General features: G+C 41.2%; 1 protein-coding gene across 3 annotated transcripts in view; it reads left to right on the top strand.

Moving 5' to 3' along the window:
• CSMD3 (CUB and Sushi multiple domains 3) overlaps window positions 1-13155 on the top strand; it is a 1475959-nt gene that overhangs the window by 672721 nt on the left and 790083 nt on the right. The gene's annotated exons all lie outside the window — the stretch shown is intronic.

The following is a 13155-nucleotide window of genomic DNA, read 5'->3' on the forward strand; positions in this document are numbered from 1 at the left end:
TTTGCCTGTTACTCGTTTCTTGACTTCCTACTTTTGCATTCCAGTCCCTTATAACAAAAAGGAGACCTTTTTGGGGTGTTAGTTCTATAATGTCTTGTAGGTCTTCATAGAACTGTTCAACCTCAGCTTCTTCAGCATTACTGGTCAGAGCATAGACTTGGATTACTGTGATATTGAATGGTTTGCCTTGGAAACAAACAGGGATCATTCTGTCATTTTTGAGATTGCATCCAAGTACTGCAACACTTAATGGCAAATAGATGGGGAAACAGTGGCTGACTTTATTTTGGGGGGCTCCAAAATAACTGCAGATGGTGATTGCAGCCATGAAATTAAAAAAGACGCTTACTCCTTGGAAGGAAAGTTTTGACCAACGTAGACAGCATATTACAAAGCAGAGACATTACTTTGTCAACAAAGGTCCATCTAGTCAAGGCTATGGATTTTCTAGTAGTCATGTATGGATGTGAGAGTTGGACTATAACGAAAGCTGAGTGCCAAAGAATAGATGCTTTTGAACTGTGGTGTTGGAGAAGACTCTTGAGAGTCCCTTGGACTGCAAGGAGATCCAACCAGTCCATTCTAAAGGACATCAGTCCTGGGTTTTCATTGGAAGGACTGATGCTAAAGCTGAAACTCCAGTACTTTGGCCACCTCATGAGAAGGGTTGACTCATTGGAAAAGACCCTGATGCTGGGAGGGATTGGGGGCAGGAGGAGAAGGGGACAACAGAGGGTGAGGTGGTTGGATGGCATCACTGACTCAATGGACATGAGTTTGAGTAGGCTCCGCAAGTTGGTGATGGACAGAGCGGCCAGGCAAGATGTGGTTCATGGCATCCCAGAGTCAGCCAGGACTGAACAACTGAACTGAACTAAACTGAACTGCATTTCTGACTCTTTTGTTGACTATGATGGCTATTCAATTTCTTTTAAGGGATTCCTGCCCACAGTAATAGATATAATGGTCATCTGAGTTAAATTCACTCATTCCAGTCCATTTTAGTTCACAGCTTCCTAAAATGTTGATGTTCACTCTTGCCATGTCCTGTTTGACCACTTCCAATTTTCCTTGATTCATGGACCTAACATTCCAGGTTTCTATGAAATATTGCCCTTTACAGCATTGAACTTTGCTTCCATCACTAGTCACACTCACAACTGGGTGTTGGCTCTGACTCTTCATTATTTTTGGAGTTATTTCTACTCTGATCTCCAGTAGCATATTGGGCACCACCTACCTGGGGAGTTCATTTTTCAGTGTCCTATCTTTTAGCCTTTTGATACTTTTCATGGGGTTCTCATGTCAAGAATACTGAAGTGGTTTGTCATTCCCTTCTCCAGTGGACCACATTTTGTCAGAACTGTCCACCATGACCTGTACATCTTGGGTGGCCTTACATGGCATGGCTCATAGTTTCATTGAGTTAGACAAGGCTGTGGTCCATGTCATCAGACTGGTTAGTTTTCTGTGATTCTGGTTTTCTGTCTGTCTGCCCTCTGATGGAGAAGAAAAAGAGGCTTATGGAAGCTTCCTGATGGGAGAGACTGACTAAGGGGTAAACTGGGTCTTGTTCTGAGAATGGCCATGCTCAGTAAATCACATTTTCTATTGATGGGCGGGGCTGTGTTCCCTCCCTGTTACTTGACCTGAGGCCAAACTATGGTGGTTATAATGAAGATAATGGTATTACTTTATTCATTACTTTTGATGTAGGCTGTTGTCATTCTTTTTAAGCCTGTGGACTCAGTGTATGCCATAAAAGGATTGCCAGACAAATGTGCAAAGAGCTAGGAAAGGTCTGATATTTTACCAGACTTTCAAGTTAACAAGTTAGGTTGCCATATTTACCAGAAGTCAAAAGACCCCTAGGTCAGAGACAAAGGATACTTTACTACTCACAAGAGTATTAGCCAGAGAACTGGTATTGCTGCCACTTCTCTGAGCCCTAGTCCCCACAGGAGCACATGAAGAGCATTAGATAACAGCTGCTCATGCAATGAGCTGCATTATAGGAAAGGCACCCTAAACATAGGGAATCCAAATACTTTATAATGGGCATGCCTAATCCTTTGTTCTAGAGAGAAACACTATCTCCCAGCTGAAAGTAAACTTAACTTCTGCTCTGCCCTTGACTTCTCTTCTAGTGCTACTCAATATACAAACTGCCTTAAAAAGATGTTTGAGAACAAAAGCAGTTAGTTCTTTGCTTGCAATGACTATCATAGACCTGTGGAGAATTGCCTCCTGACAGTATCTACTCCTTATTTCTATGTCTCGGCTCCTAGTATATTTCCCCATGAGAATTCCAATAGTCAGACACTCTGATTAATTTGAATGCCAGAGGCTGGAAACAAATCTTTTCATTTTTCATCATACAACATTTAATTAAGATTATTATCAACAGGACTCCAAACCATAAAATGAGGCCAGCCTCCAGAGACCCAGACTCAACTAACAGAACAAATTGTATCAACCATCAGTGTCTACTTTAGAAATCCAGGTGGATTTCTCCTTCCATTTCTGTATTGATCTTTGTGCTTATGGCAATGCATTAATCCAAATACTATGAAATGTGTTAACAATTGCCTCCACCCATAAGGTAGATATATCGAGGAATTTTATCATTGCTCACAACCCTGGCCAGTAAGTTGAGGCTTACGTGAGTGCCTTCCAGAACATAGGTGATGTCACTGATCACTTCAGCTAATATCAGTAGCTTCCCCAAGTAGGCAAGGTAACCCCAAATTGTGAGATCTCTATAGTTATTTTATGGCTACATTCAGTCCAGTTCAGTTCAATTGCTTAGTTGTGTCCAACTCTTTGTGACCCCATGGACTGCAGCATGCCAGGCTTCCCTGCCCATCACCAACTCCTGGAGCTTACTGAAACTCATGTCCATCAAGTTGATGATGCCATCCAACCATCTCATCCTTTGTCATCCCCTTCTCCTCCCACCTTCAATCTTTCCCAGCATCAGGGTCTTTTCAAATGAGTCAGCTCTTCGCATCAGATGGTCAAGGTTTTGGAGTTTCAGCTTCAGCATCAGTCCTTCCAATGAATATTCAGGACTATCTCCTTTAGGATTGACTGGTTGGATCTCCTTGCAGTCTAAGGGACTCTAAAGAGTCTTATCCAACACCACAGTTCAAAAGCATCCATTCTTTGGTGCTCAGCTTTCATTATAGGCTAACTCTCACATCCATACATGACTACTGGAAAAACCATAGGTATGGTCAGGTGAGTGTATGCTCCTTGGTTCTGTCTCATCACAACAAAGATTTGGAGCGACAGACATTAAAATCCTCAGCGCATCACATCTCTCAGGTCGTGGACAAACCGTGTTATAGCTCTTAGACAAATCAGTGTTACAGCTCTATTTTACTTAGAAGATAGCAGGAGAATCCATCCTCAAAGCGTGAGGGCATGACAACCCAAAGACGTGAAGAGAGTGGAGGAGCGCACCAGCGTGTGGGAGAGAGAGAAAGAGAAAGCCCTTTGGCTCTTTTTATATGGTTTCCCTCCCCCTGGGCCTGCCCTTTGCAAATTGGGCTAGCCAGGAGTGTTGTTTGTTCTACCTGAAGTCCTCACTCCGGTCCTCGGACCTTCCTTTGTTCTATTTTTGCTGGCTTTTCCCTTCCTTGTCTTTTAGCCACTGCCATTTTGGACTCCCGTTTCCTATTCTAACTACCTAACACAGATCTTTGTTGATAAAGTAATATCTCTGCTTTTTTAATATGCTGTCTGAGTTGGTCGTAGGTTTTCTTCCAAGGAGCAAGTGTCTCTTAATTTAATGGCTGAAATCACCATCTGCAGTGATTTTAGAGCCCCCCCAAAATAAAGACTCTCACTATTTCCATTGTTTCCCCATCTATTTGCCATGAAGTGATGGGACTGAATGCCATGGTCTTTGTGGTTTGAATGTTGAATTTTAAGCCAACTTTTTCACTCTCCTCTTTCACTTTCATCAAGAGGCTCTTAAGTTGTTCTTCACTTTTTGCCATAAGGATGATGTCTTCTGCATATCTGAGGTTATTGATATTTCTCCAGGCAGTCTTGATTCCAGCTTGTGCTTCATCCAGCCTGGCATTTTGCATGATGTACTCTGTATATAAGTTAAATAAACATGGTGATGATATACAGCCTTGACATACTCCTTTTCCAATTTGTTGTTGTTCCCATGTTGCTCCATGTCCAGTTCTAACTGTGGCTTCTTGACCTGCATAAAGATTTCTCTGGAAATGGGTAAGGTGGTCTGGTATTCCCATTTCTTTAAGAAACAGTTTGTTTTGATCCACACAGTCAAAGAATTTGGTGTGGTCAATAAAGCAGAAGTAGATGTTTTTCTGGAACTACTCTGTTATTTTTTCTGTGGTGCAGTGGATATTGGCAACTTGTTCTTTGGTTCCTCTGCCTTTTGTAAATCCAGCTTGAACATTTGGAGGTTCTCAGTTCATGTACTGTTGAGGCCTAGCTTGGAGAATTTTGAGCATTACTTTGCTGCCGTGTGAGATGAGTACAATTTCTGGTAGTTTGAACATTCTTTGGCAGTGCCTTTCTTTACGAATGGCTACATTAAATTTCTCTTATTAATACCCCTAAGGCAGCTGTCACCATATTTTGAGAAAAAAGACTTGGCAATACACATCCTCAACACAAGAACAGTCCCTAAGCATACATCTTCCCCCTGGAAAGAAAGTGCTGTTTGAAATTGTTGCCCACACCCTACAAGGAAGACATATATCACTCATGGGACACAGATTGAGTATATCTTCAAAGTGCCACCAGATGGTTCGTAAAATTTAGGTTTCTCAGTTAAGTTCAGATAATTGGGCTTATCCTTGTTTATAGAATGACACTCTGTCCTGTTTTTCTATGCTACCAGAAGTTTGGTATTTGTCTACCCCATGGAAAACTGTAAAAGTAGATGTGGAGTGAATATATGGAGGTATAAACAGATGTTTTATCTGGGAGGGGTAGAAGGTAGGGCCATCTCCTATTGTTCCCATAGTCCTCTTAGTAAAGTTAACAACCACAATCAAACCATTGTCAAAGACATCTGGCAGGAGATGGCAGATCTATCATAAGTGAAATTTATGGACTCAACCATTTACGAAGGCCACACCAAGATACTTCCCTTGAAAACTCTCCAGGAGTGACTCTGGAAAGCAAAATCATTAATGTCCCTCCTTCCTTCATACCCCTATTTCACTATGCCAGAATCTTATTCCCTGTTCACTACCACAAAAGCAGGGTGTCCTATTCCAGGAGTGATAACTCCACATTTTTTCCAGTTATCATGTATTCTTGTATAGCTATTTAATTCAAATATGTCAGATAAAAGTATAACAAACATTTTTATACAACTTACAGGGACTTTCTATGTCCCCACATTTGTCAGTGTGGGCCTCTGTAGAGGGACTTGGTGATCATTTTGTACAGATTTGAATGACAGTTATCCTTAAATCTAGGATTATGTCAATCCAACAAAAGAATATAGGTCACTAAAGTAGAGACAAGTTGTCATCTCCTAAGCCATTTTTCACCCAAACTGCCAAAACTATATGGAGTGTACAAAGCTAGCAGAGATGTATCTGCTGTTAGGGAAAGACAAAGTGTTCTGCACTTGGAATGGTCAAGGTAGAATCTCAGATTTGCAAAATAGATCTGTATGTGCCCCAGCTCTTTTACCACTACCCAGGAAATAGCTTAGAAACAATGAGCCCTTTCTGAGATGGGTTCATTCAATGACCAAACTGTCTTTGAGATATTTGTGGACCAGAAAAAAGGGGGGAAGAATAGGTAGAGTTAGAATTTTTTTTTTCTTTTTTGCTTATTTTTGTAGAGTCTGTTTCAACACTCAATAATTCTAGATGCTTGTGGGTGGTAGAAAACATGAAAAGTCCATCAAATACTCTTTAAAAAAATTGTTTTATGGCTGTACTGGGTCTTCTTTGTTGCACTCAAGCTTTCTTTAGTGTGGTGAGCAAGGGGTACTCTCTTGTTGCAGAGCATTGGCTCAGTAGTTGCAGTTCACTGACTTGGTTGCTCCATGGCATGTGGGATCTTCCTGGACCAGGGATTGAACCCATGTCCCCTACATTGATAGGCAGATTCTTAACCACTGGATGACCAGGGAAGTCCCTCACCAAACACTGTTGCCATAAGCCCATATTTGAGTGGCTTCTGTGATAATAATTTAAATACATTCAGACTGAAATGGTCCTGAAAGTCAAACACATGACAAGGTGTTGTTTTAAGAGCTCCAGAGTATGTCTGGATTTGGCTCATCACACTGGATCAGCAAGTGGGAAATTGCCAAACACTTATAAAGCACTAAACATTACTGATAACTCAGAGTTGAGGCCAAAGTTTCAATGGAGTCAATCTGCAAGGAGCAGGGAGGAATGTGACTCATGCAAAGTGATTTCCCTTACCAAAAGACAAATGGGACATCTTCTGACAGGAATAACAAATGTGATATTTGATAGTCTTATCTGTACAAAATATACAGAATCCTTTGCTTTGTGTCCAGTTTATAATAGTATGCATTGCCATCTCTATTAGGATGATAGATCTAGGCAGCAATGATGGCAGTTTGGATCAGATCAGACCAGATCAGTCGCTCAGTCATGTCCGACTCTTTTCGACCCCATGAATTGCAGCACACCAGGCCTCCCTGTCCATCACCAACTCCCGGAGTTCATCCAGACTCACGTCCATCGAGTCAGTGATGCCATCCAACCATCTCATCCTCTGTCGTTCCCTTCTCCTCTTGCCCCCAATTCCTCCCAGCATCAGAGTCTTTTACAATGAGTCAACTCTTCGCATGAGGTAGCTAAAGTACTGGAGTTTCAGCTTTAGCATCATTCCTTCCAAAGAAATCCCAGGACTGATCTCCTTCAGAATGGACTGGTTGGATCTCCTTGCAGTCCAAGGGACTCTCAAGCGTTTTCTCCAATACCACAGTTCGAAAGCATCAATTCTTCGGCGCTCAGCCTTCTTCACAGTCCAACTCTCACATCCATACATGACCACAGGAAAAACCATAGCCTTGGCTAGACGAACCTTTGTTGGCAAAGTAATGTCTCTGCTTTTGAATATGCTATCTAGGTTGGTCATAACTTTCCTTCCAAGGAGTAAGCGTCTTTTAATTTCATGGGTGCAGTCACCATCTGCAGTGATTTTGGAGCCCAGAAAAATAAAGTCTGACACTGTTTCCACTGTTTTCTGATCTATTTCCCATGAAGTGGTGGGACCGGATGCCATGATCTTCGTTTTCTGAATGTTGAACTTTAATCCAACTTTTTCACTCTCCACTTTCACTTTCATCAAGAGGCTTTTGAGTTCCTCTTCACTTTCTGCCATCAGGGTGGTGTCATCTGCATATCTGAGGTTATTGATATTTCTCCCGGCAATCTTGATTCCAGCTTGTGTTTCTTCCAGTCCAGCGTTTCTCATGATATACTCTACATATAAGTTAAATAAACAGGGTGACAATATACAGCATTGATGAACTCGTTTTCCTATTTGGAACCAGTCTGTTGTTCCATGTCCAGTTCTAACTGTTGCTTCCTGACCTGCATACAAATTTCTCAAGAGGCAGATCAGGTGGTCTGGTATTCCCATCTCTTTCAGAATTTTCCACAGTTTATGTAAGACGGTAGGTGTTGCAAGAGGGCATCAGAGCACAAACACACTGAAACCATACTCACAGAAAAATAGTCAATCTAATCACACTAGGGCCACAGCCTTGTCTAACTCAATGAAACTAGGCAGTTTGGATAGTCCAGGCTTGATCAGCAATCTGGTTCCAGTAGGTCTCATTAGAAAATGGACCCTTGACATGGACATCTGCATTGACTCACATGGCTTATCTATCAGCTGCATTTTTTTTTTTTCACATTTCATAGTTCCAAAAGGATTGTCTTTTATTGATTAATCTGTAGTTTTCCAAGTGGCAGATTACACAGTTAGGCTATTGACAACAATCCAAGTATCAGTAAATATATAAGGTTCATCAAGGACATCTTGATCTGAGCATTGTCAATGCCCTTGACTTCTGCTTATTGAGTACAGAGGCAATGTCTGTTTTAGATTTTACACAATGATGCTTGTTTGAGCACTTGCTCAGAAATAAACAATCCACCTGCCAATGCAGGAGACTCAAGTTCGATCCCTGAGTCAGGAAGATCCCCTGGAGAAGAAAATTGCAACCTATTCCAGTATCCTTGCCTGGGAAATCCGATGGACAGAGGAGTCTGGTGGGCTACAGTCCATGGGGTCACAGGGTCAGACACAGCTGAACAACTCAAGGACAACAACAAACTGAGTTTGAACAGCCACAGCCCACTGGGAAGTACCATAGTGGAATCAGGCCAATGTATTTAGAGCAAACTCTGAATTGATGGTACATGAAACAAGATGCAGTGCTTGAAAGAGTGGAGTAGGAAATAAAGTTTCCACCAAAAGAACAAGCTGTCACTTTTACCTATAAAACTTACATGTCTTTGAGGCCAGGCTGGATGCATTTTTTTAAATGCCATTTCCATTTGGCAAGTAAGGCTTATTACTTACCTTGTTAAAAAGTAAATCCAAGTTGACTCACCCAAAATGGAATAGCAAGTTGATGAGTCATAGTAATTCGATGGATCAGGCATTTGTATTTTACAAGGACCGAATAAAAAAGTTAACAGCTGGTTTTCAAAAGTAGTATACCTGGTAGCCTTGCCTCTGACAGGGCCTTCCTTTGCCTGAGGCTATTAGTTACAGACATAGCTCAAAAGAGTCGTTAATTTTGGTGTCTTTACATTTTATTTATTTATTTTTAATTATGAACGTATGATAACACATTTACAGGAGACTTAGAAAATACAAAGTTATATATCAGTCAGTTCAGTTCAGTCACTCAGTCATGTCTGACTGTTTGTGCCCCATTGACTACAGCATGCCAGGCCTTCCTGTCCATCACCAACTCCTAGAGTTTACTCAAACTTACGTCCATTGAGTCAGTGATACCATCCAATAGTTAGACAAGGCTGTGGTCTGTGTGATCAGATTGGCTAGTTTTCTGTGATTATGGTTTCAGTGTGTCTGCCTTCTGATGCCCTCTTACAACACCTACCATCTTACTTGTGTTTCTCTTACCTTGGACGAGGGGTATCTCATCACAGCCACCCCTCCTGACCTTGAATGTGGAGTAGCTCCTCTCTGCCCTCCTGTGCTTACATGTGGGGCCACCCAAGATGGATGGGACATGGTGGAGAGGCCTGACAGAATGTGGTCCACTGGACAAGGGAATGGCAAACCACTTCAGTATTCTTGCCTTGAGAACCCCATGAACAGTATGAAAAGGCAAAATGATAGGATACTGAAAGAAGAACTCCCCAGGTCAGTAGGTACCCAATATGCTACTGGAGTTCAGTGGAGAAATAACTCCAGAAAGAATGAAGGGATGGAGCCAAAACAAAAACAATACCCAGTTGTGGATGGAACTGGTGATAGAAGCAAGGTCAGATGCTGTAAAGAGCAATACTTCATAGGAACCTGGAATGTTAGGTCCATGAATCAAGGCAAACTGGAAGTGGTCAAACAGGAGATGGCAAGAGTGAACGTTGACATTCTAGGAATCAACGAACTAAAATGGACTGGAATCGGTGAATTTAACTCAGATGACCATTATATCTACTACTGTGAGCAGGAATCCCTAAGAAGAAATGGAGAAGCCATCATGGTCAACAAGAGTCCAAAATTAAGTACTTGGATGCCATCTAAAAAATGACAGAATGACCTCTGTTCATTTCCAAGGCAAATGATTCAATATCACAGTAATCCAAGCCTATGTCCCAACCAGTAACACTGAAGAAGCTGAAGTTGAATGGTTCTGTGAAGACCTATAATACATTATAGAACAAACACCCCGAAAAATGTCATTTTTATTATTGGGGACTGGAATGCAAAACTAGGAAGTCAAGAAACACCTGTAGCAACAGGCAAATTTGACCTTGGAGTATGGAATGAAACAGGACAAAGGCTAACAGAGTTTTGCCAAGAGAACACACTGGTCATAGCAAACACCCTCTTCCAACAACACAAGAGAAGACTCTACACATGGACGTCACCAGATGGTCAACACCAAAATCAGATTGATTATATTCTTTGCAGCCAAAGATGGAGAATCTCTATACAGTCAGCAAAAACAAGACTGGGAGCTGACTGTGGCTCAGATCATGAACTCCTTATTGCCAAATTCAGACTGAAATTGAAGAAAGTAGGGAAAACCACTAGACCATTCAGATATGACCTAAATCAAATCCCTTATGATTATACAGTGGAAGTGTGATATAGATTTAAGGGACTAGATCTGATAGACAGAGTGCCTAATGAATTATGGATGGAGGTTCATGACATTGTACAGGAGACAGGGATCAAGACCATCCCCATGGAAAAGAAATGCAAAAAAGCAAATGCCTGTCTGAGGAGGCCTTACAATTAGCTGTGAAAAGAAGAGAATCCAGAAGCAAAGGAGAAAAGAAAAGATATAAGCATCTGAATGCAGAGTTTCAAAAAATAGCAAGGAGAGATAAGAAAGCCTTCCTCACAAATCAGTGAAAAGAAATAGAGGAAAACAACAGAATGGGAAAGACTAGAGATCTCTTCAAGAAAATTAGAGATACCAGGGATCATTTCATGCAAAGATGGGCTTGATAAAGGACAGATATGGTATGGACCTAATAGAAGCAGAAGATATTAAGAAGAGGTGGCAAGAATGCACAGAAGAAGTGTACAAAAAAGATCTTCACAACCCAGATAATCACGATGGTGTGATCACTGACCTAGAGCCAGACATCCTGGAATGTGAAGTCAAGTGGGCCTTAGCATCACTATGAACAAAGCTAGTGTAGGTGATGGAATTCCAATTGAACTATTTCAAATCCTAAAAGATGATGCTGAGAAATTGCTGCACTCAATACGCCAGCAAATTTGGAAAACTCAGGAGTGGCCACAGGACGGGAAAAGGTCAGTTTTCATTCCAATCCCAAAGAAAGGCAATGCCAAAGAATCTCAAACTACCACAAAATTGCACTCATCTCACATGCTAGTAAAGTAATGTGCAAAATTCTGCAAGCCAGGCTTCAGCAATACATGAACCATGAACTTCCTGATGTTCAAGCTGGTTTTAGAAAAGGCAGAGGAACCAGAGATCAAATTGCCAACATCCATTGTGTCATTGAAAAAGCAAGAGAATTCCAGAAAAACATTTATTTCTGCTTTATAGACTATGCCAAAGCCTTTGACTGTGTGGATCACAATAAACTGGAAAATTCTGAAAGAGATGGGAATACCAGACCACCTGACCTGCCTTTTGAGAAACCTGTATGCAGGTCAGGAAGCAACAGTTAGAACTGGACATGGAACAACAGACTGGTTCCAAATAGGAAAAGTAGTACGTCAAGGCTGTATATTGTCACCCTGCTTATTTAACTTCTATGCAGAGTACATCATAAGAAATGCTGGGCTGGAGGAAGCACAAGCTGGAATCAAGATTGTCAGGAGGAATATCAATAACCTCAGATATGCAGATGACACCACCCTTATGGCAGAAAGTGAAGAGGAACTCAAAAGCCTCTTGATGAAAGTGAAAGAGGAGAGTGAAAAAGTTGGCTTAAAGCTCAACATTCAGAAAATTGAGATCATGGCATCCTCCCATCACTTCATGGTAAATAGATGGGGAAACAGTGGAAACAGTGTCAGACTTTATTTTTCTGGGCTCCAAAATCACTGCACATGGTGATTGCAACCAAGAAATTAAAAGAGGCTCACTCCTTGGAAGGAAAGTTATGACCAACCTAGATAGCATATTCAAAAGCAGAGACATTACTTTGCCAACAAAGGTCCATCCAGTCAAGGCTATGGTTTTCCCAGTGGTCGTGTATGGATGTGAGAGTTGGACTGTGAAGAAGGCTGAGCGCCGAAGAATTGATGCTTTCGAACTGTGGTATTGGAGAAGACGCTTGAGAGTCCCTTGGACTGCAAGGAGATCCATCCAGGCCATTCTGAAGGAGATCAGTCCTGGGTGTTCTTTGGAAGGAATGATGCTAAAGCTGAAACTCCAGTACTTTGGCCAACTCATGTGAAGAGTTGACTCATTGTAAAAGACTCTGATTCTGGGAGGGATTGGGGGCAGGAGGAGAAGGGGATGACAGAGAATGAGATGGCTGGATGGCATCACTGACTCGATGGATGTGAGTCTGAGTGAACCCCGGGAGTTGGTGATGGACAGGAGGCCTGGCGTGCTGCAATTCATAGGGTCACAAAGAGTCGGACACAACTATGGATTGAACTGAACTGAAAACAGATAGAGAAAGCTTCTGACATAGACATCAGAAGAGGGCAAAAAGAGTGCCACCTCACTAGTGTTAGCAAGGGAGTTATATACTTTTTAATTAGGTATTACAATGAATCAAAAGAATGTCTGGAGGTTGTAAAGATCTTACTAGACCCACTATCATAATTTACATCTCAAGATAATAGGATTAGCCATAAGGTTTTCAGGAAGTAGAAACTGTCCTGAAGCAGGATACATTGTTGTTATATCGTCCTTAGCACAGAGTTTAAACTGCGTTGTTTGTTGTGTAGTCATCAGTTGGAGGCTTAAAGATAAAAACGTTTTATGTGACTAAGACTAAAAAATGTAGAGGAAATAAAAAAGTGTTTGTCCTTTCCTCCTCCTTAAGACTTCCAGACTCCTATCTCCTCTTCCAGAACCCCAGACTCCTCTCTCCTTGGGGAACCCCGGACTTCTTATCAACCTGCCTAGATATTGACTCTTTCAAATCTTTGATATAGTTCAGTTTATTCTGGCATCTAATATAAGAGTCTGGAAGCTTATTACTTTAGTAATTTAAAACAATGAATGAAGCTGGAAACGTCTAATTGGATGTTGAGGATATAAAGAAATATTATGTTGTAAAAAAAAATAGGAAATTAACATGTGATATAATAATACTAACTAAAGTACAAATGTTGTTCAAATTGCATAAAATTTTATGTCCATTATTCGTTTTCATACTTTATTCAAGATTCCACATTGTATTTAGTTGCATTGAACAGCTTCAGATGCATGCAACAAATTCTGATGAATTCTCTTCATTT

This window comes from Bubalus kerabau, chromosome 14 (genome assembly GCF_029407905.1).
Source record: "Bubalus kerabau isolate K-KA32 ecotype Philippines breed swamp buffalo chromosome 14, PCC_UOA_SB_1v2, whole genome shotgun sequence".
Classification (NCBI taxonomy): Eukaryota; Metazoa; Chordata; class Mammalia; order Artiodactyla; family Bovidae; genus Bubalus; species Bubalus kerabau.